Source organism: Eufriesea mexicana, unplaced genomic scaffold, assembly GCF_001483705.2.
Source record: "Eufriesea mexicana isolate 0111107269 unplaced genomic scaffold, ASM148370v2 scaffold450, whole genome shotgun sequence".
Classification (NCBI taxonomy): domain Eukaryota; kingdom Metazoa; phylum Arthropoda; class Insecta; order Hymenoptera; family Apidae; genus Eufriesea; species Eufriesea mexicana.
Genome location: NW_016908595.1, coordinates 129,590 through 136,074, shown reverse-complemented (window position 1 = coordinate 136,074; position 6,485 = coordinate 129,590).

Sequence of the window (6,485 nt, the reverse complement as noted above, 5' to 3'; positions counted from 1 at the left end):
TCGCGACGACCCGATGCCATTATCAAATCGGAAGCTGATCGAGCGAGCAACGTCCACCAGATGGCACAGATCATCACGATTTCCAAATAGAATCAGGCTCCATTAGTGGGAAATATCGATTGTTCTGCTTTTTATGGGGAACAATATTGAGAAAGGTGGCAACCGTTGTGCGAGCAGCGCTTCTGATAAAAAGTAGAGCACTTCCCATCGTTTGCTATTGGAAAATTCTTTCAAACTCGTCAATAAGGTCTCTATGCCATGAGAAAGATCTCTCTCGGAATATGTATATATTATTGCACAAATGAAACGTGAGTCGCGAATATAAAGGTAAAAAGTCTCAGGTGAATTAGGAATAGAAGAAACTCGAAAATTTAAAGACGACGTAGCATCGAACCGAAGAGTGGATTACATAAGAGGACAGCGACGAGCGGATAATTCCCTTTTTCGCATGAAGTTACACACTCTGTCACAACAACGAGCTGCCCCGTAATTAAGACCTTGGGAGTCGCGTTAATTGTACTCGCTACAAGATTTTCGACTTGTAAATCACGTTCTCTCTGTATCAATGGCCTATTTCAAAATCCCATATCTCTTTACACGATTCTTACTTCTAACAAAAGGACCTTGCCTCGGAACCGAGAAAACATAATCGTCTATCAGACCTTTAATTAACCAGCTTGTTCTCCGCTTGAATCGCTCGTAAGTATGTTTAAACAGGCGCTAAGAACACTCTTACCCAATTAGTACGCCAAATTGATTTATTTCTTTAAGCTAGATTTTCAACACCGACTACCGATAGCTAACTCTTTTAAAATTCGACATGAGTATCTCGTAAATGGTGCAACGACTGACTCGACAAGATCCAGGAGTGGGATTCTTTAGTCCCCGATGTTGATCAACGAGACGCTTATAGCTTCGGTGGCACGGGGAGTTGCGATTTTCAGGATGATCACCAGAGACAGACGAGTCGAGTTCGCCTCGAAGAGGATGCCTCCTCGAACGCTCGCCTTTTGCTTTCACTTTCTCACGTGGCGAAGGCTGGAAGAGAAGTCCCCTCCCCCGCTGTTTGTAACGTCCACCGAGAAGATCCTCGTGCACGAGCTCGTCGTCCCATCTTCGGCGTTTGCGTATGCAATCATTGCGCGACTGCGTAATTAGCTACACCTTCCAGATAGGTACTTTAAACTCTGAAATACGCAAATCACTTAATATCAACGCGGAAAAATGTAATAAGCTTATTTTTTTATTTAAGGCAAACAAGAAATTTTGTTTAGAGGTAGATCAAAGAAAGTATATTCTGTTATTTATTGCTTGAAAAAGGCAGATTTGGATAAAAGGTCAAAAGCCTCCGGAAAAATTTCAGTACTTTAAGAGGGGATAAGAAGGTACAAAACGGTGTTTTCTTCCAAGAGGAAGCGTAATTGCGACAATGTAATCGACGCCAAGATGCAGCTACGAGATAGCAACCCAACGCACGCGAGAAGAATATTCAAAGAGGGAACAACCTTTTCAGATAAAATACTGACACAAGCGGTATTGTCTTTGAGAACCTGTATTACCGAAATTTCTTTGTTTTTTTGGGATATACCTCAGTCAGTATCATAACAGGTTTCTTAAGTTTCTTGTATCTGCCAGCAGAATTTAGGACAGAGAAATTAATTCATTATTAATGACGCGGGATAAACGAGAAGTCGTAGAGAAGCTCCAAGAATTTTCTCTCTAGGCGGACACGTCAACTTGCGTAACCGAGTGTCATAGGTCGGGAACGGCGAGGCATTGATTTGTTCAGCCCCTCTTTAATGACCGATTCACCGATCGCACTGTCATCGCGGATTAAAGCGTGATTTCCTCCGCTTTGTGAGCTTTCTCGAAAATGGAAACATATGGAATACCTAGGTAAGGAATACGTCGAATTAATTCTGCGTTCTGAATGATTCTCACATTAAAAAAAAAATCTATTACAACGCAAATAAAGTGAATTATACGTTTCGCAGATTTTTTCAATTATCTCAAGATATTAGAAGTAGAAGACAGTTTCTCCAGTGGGATTCGATATTCATGATGTCGATACACCGGTGCTCCAGTTCCTATTGCTTTCGCCGTTCCACCGCAATAAATCGTCTATTCGTGAGGAGGATTCGAGTGCACGTGCCGGAGGACGTTCGAGATGTTCTAGCCAGCTTTCACTAGCTCGATCCAAGCTAGAAGATGAACGTGAACGAAGGGAAATAGGAAAAACGGGAGCTCGTCCACGCCAAGGCCGTACATCTGATCGTGTGTTAACTCTGTCACCGCGCTAAGTCCTTATGCAGTAGGGTTCTATTGCTAGAGCAAGAATAAAAATATGTACTTTCCTTAAGAGGGATTACAACTCATTTTGCTAACATCAGTTTTTTTTATTTCGTATCTATTTCTAATACTTGATACATTATAAAAATCGAGACAAAAACTTTGTAAAAATATCAAAGATACTGGCACCAGCAGTAAATATTCTGCGTTACTACCATACATAATAATATCGCGAAGATCGAATGAAATACTATTCTATATTGCTTTAAATTCCAATGGTATGTTTTATAAATCTGGAATTTGTTACATTTTTCTCGAAATCAAGTTTTTGAAAATGACATAATTACTCGAAAGCTATAAAATAAATTTAATTCAAATTTCGATCTGTGATTTCTTTCTTTTATTGTATAAAAATTTATATGATCTACTTGCATTTCCTTGAAAATGAACTTCTTAAAAATTGATTAGGCTGAGTACATCTGTTGGTGTATTTCAAAAAACTAATTTCCCTCATTGCTACCAAGTGAAATCTGTTGATATAAGAGTGACCGCAAATCACTAACAATAAGCGAATAATGCATGTGGAACTAACTTATATATATTAATAAATGTTATTAGATTAATAAATATTAATCTGCATGATAAATATTTCTTTGTAAAGATTGATTATTATAACCAAAGATATGGCTACATCATAAAACAAAAAGTTTATATTTTAATAAAAATATAAAAACGTCTATATTAATTTTCGTAAGAAAAAAGTTCAGAAATATTAATTCAGGCCTCTCAAGCTGTATGCCTTTCTTTAAATTAGTCTTTGACCTACGTAAACCTCAAAATATTAAGAAATTGTCTAATTATCTCGCATGTAACGTAAGTCTGATGCACAAAGATAAATACTAACCTGGTAATATTCCACTTCAGTAACAAGCTGTAAATGGGTCCATAATCGACTGTGGCTTGAATATGTGATTTTGCATCAGCGGCTACGAAAGTAATAAAAAAGTAGCGAAATGGTAGCTGGACGAAGAGGTGCACACATCTGACGGAAGTAGAATGTGTTCCCGCATACGTTTAGCACCTTTCTGTATCCGCTTGGGTAACGAGGAACGTTCTCTCTTCTCCAAATCGCTATGCAAATCTGCGTAATACCATTCCACAGGAGAGCTCTGAAAAACAAAGAAACGAACGTTTTTCAAGATGAAATAAATTAAATACGAGTTTCGGACTTCAACACGAAACAGTAGAACATACATAGATTAATGTAAAGAAGTGGTCTTTATGCGGTGATTATCGGTCACATCGCTTTGCAATTTTGATAACAACCAGTTTCTGAAACTGGTTTATTCACTGATATATGACACACCAAGGAAGACGTCCTTAAATTTTGTTTGTTTAGCATTCCATTAATAATAGAAATACCAACCTATAGTATATATCTAAATATACATAATATTTGATAATAAGATAGATAATAATACTTTTAAAAAAAAGATGAAAACAAATAGATAATACATTATAACATAAATTTGTAAATGTGAAAAAAATACCAAAATTAGTCATTTTGCCTTGTTTGATAGTTCTAACGTTAATAATCGTTATATTCGTAACATCCCTAAAGTTCGTTTATATCGAATTCGTTCTAAATGATTGAACTAAGAATTCCATCAAGAAACTTTATTGATAACTTGTTGATATATGATGGCTGTTTTGATACAAAAATGAATTGCACGTATCTCACTTGTAGTCTAACATTTTTACTTTGCGAAATGTTTCGCGTATTTTTGTCATCATTACCCGTTGTTATTGGAATTCATGATTATTGGGCTTATATCTAGATTATCTTAAAACCTAAAAATATCATATTCAACTGAATTACTCATTTATTTTGCTAATTTCTTTTCTGAACATTATTATATTTCTAATAAAAACTGTGAAATTTATTGACTTTTTATTTTTCGTTATTAATATTAATAATAATTTATTAATATTTCACTCTAATGATATGTATAAAATAAATATGTACCTTTTATTACTCAAGTAGTATTGTTTTTTATTCTATATTCCTTTAAAGTTATTATAGTAATTTCTATGGGAACATGAATTTATAACCTAAACTTTAAATTCTAAATACCACAATGTACACCTTTAAAATAATTAAAGAAATGATAAACATTTCATTTTACTACTTCATTGAAAAGCTTCCCCAAATAATAACTGAAAAATTAAAATAATCACTCATTACACATATAAGTTACGTGATATAATTATATGTACCTAGTTATTTTCATCATATCAGTTTAATTACTATTCATGTAAACTATATTTAGATACATGTTACAGGTTTGTAATTCTATTATTAAATGCTAACTTAAATCTTTCATATGATCCTATAATTCTCCCTGTCCATAAAGGGAAGTGAAGCCGTATCTATTCTTTTTCCAATAAAATGATAGAAAATTCGATAATCTTTATTATCAAGATATCAAACGTAATAGAAACATGTAAGTAAAATTGAAAAAAGCTAGTCGAATCTATCTTTTACTTTAGCCATGCTTCTCGGCTTGTAGGTGCAAATATCATACCATCTACGAACAAGTCGAAGGTAACTTTCGCCCTCCAAGGCTGAGAAGATTCCTCGTCGCGAGCTCATCACGCGTAATAGAGATGTGGACGATCATTAAAGTACGGAATAGTCTATATCTATGATGAAACCTTTGTTTTATCCGAAAACTAAATCCTCTAATTTCTCAAAACTGTATCCTAAAAAATAGACACAAATGTAGCACTGTAATATATTCAATATTTAAAATTGAAATACATGACATAACCAAAAAACGCTTTGATTACAAATATTTGTATATATATATATATACTTATGTATATATGTATATTTCTATACTTACATTACACATATTAGTGTATTAAATTGTACAAAAGATATTAGTGCATTAGTGTATTAAAATGTTTCAACACAGGAAAATATGCGACAACGAATTATGGATACATATATAGCATTATATCAGAACAATAGCGTGATTGAAAGATGCATGCAATCATTTGTATTTCGTCTACAGAAATGCATAGAAGTTGGCAGTCGGCATTCTGAATACCTACTATAAATTTAAGTAAGTTCGAAATTCAAGATTATGGATATCTACTTTATACAAAGTTATCTTTTGTCTAAAATGCCTTTAAATGCCTTTTATTACCATTTTATTAAACTGAAAAACATACTTGTTTCGTATTGTTGAATTCGTGTCAATGCCTACTAACTGCTGAGCGAAAGAAATTATAGGTTCATATGTACCTACAAAAATTGAAGGTAACCCTGAGAATTTATTTAAAATAATAAGACATAAAAAAATCACCATAAAGATCCTTAGAAATTGTGTCATTCATGATAACAAAAATTTTACTTTCTTCATTACTTACGAAAATAATTTGGTTGATCAAATAGGTGGCCAATCTTAATACATTCGTTCAGAAATATCCATACCATACTACTATTTGACGACCTCAAATGATTGTTATTCTTTTACAATACGTTTCAAAATTTTTATCAGTGGTGTCACATTATTTAAAGTTTTTATCGTCGCAGATTGAGGTTAGAAAAATATCCGTTACCATAGAAATTCATCATGAGCAGTAATTAATGTACTCGTGAATTAATGTCTTAAATTAGGCTATCTTAGACTATATCTAGATATAATATACATTCCTATTCATGAGAATTTTGAAACTCGTGTTATTAAAGGGGCAGTCGTCTGAAATCAGAAATTCAGGATACAATTACTTCTGTAACCCAATGTATATATATGACTTAAGAGACTCGTGTAATTTTCATTTTATCATCCACATTATTCGTAAATACACCGGAAACACTCTTCCCTTTCACGCAGTATATATAGAAAGCAAAAGGGGGGTGGTAAAGTTTCATTTATCCATGTGTGAAAAATATTTTTCCTCTTGACTTCCATACGTCCTCTATGATTCTTAAACTCTTTCATTCTTCTAGAACGAAGAAGATCACGTCCCAGATGGCGAGAAATCGGCCCGGTACTGGAATGCAACAGAGCACTCCCTGGATATGCCTCTTCGAGGGGTCGTGGCTTGATCCCGAGTTGGCAAAGAGCATGAGACAAATCCCCCATTCCTGGTGTTATTTAAGCCCGTTCCGTGACTTCAATCATGGC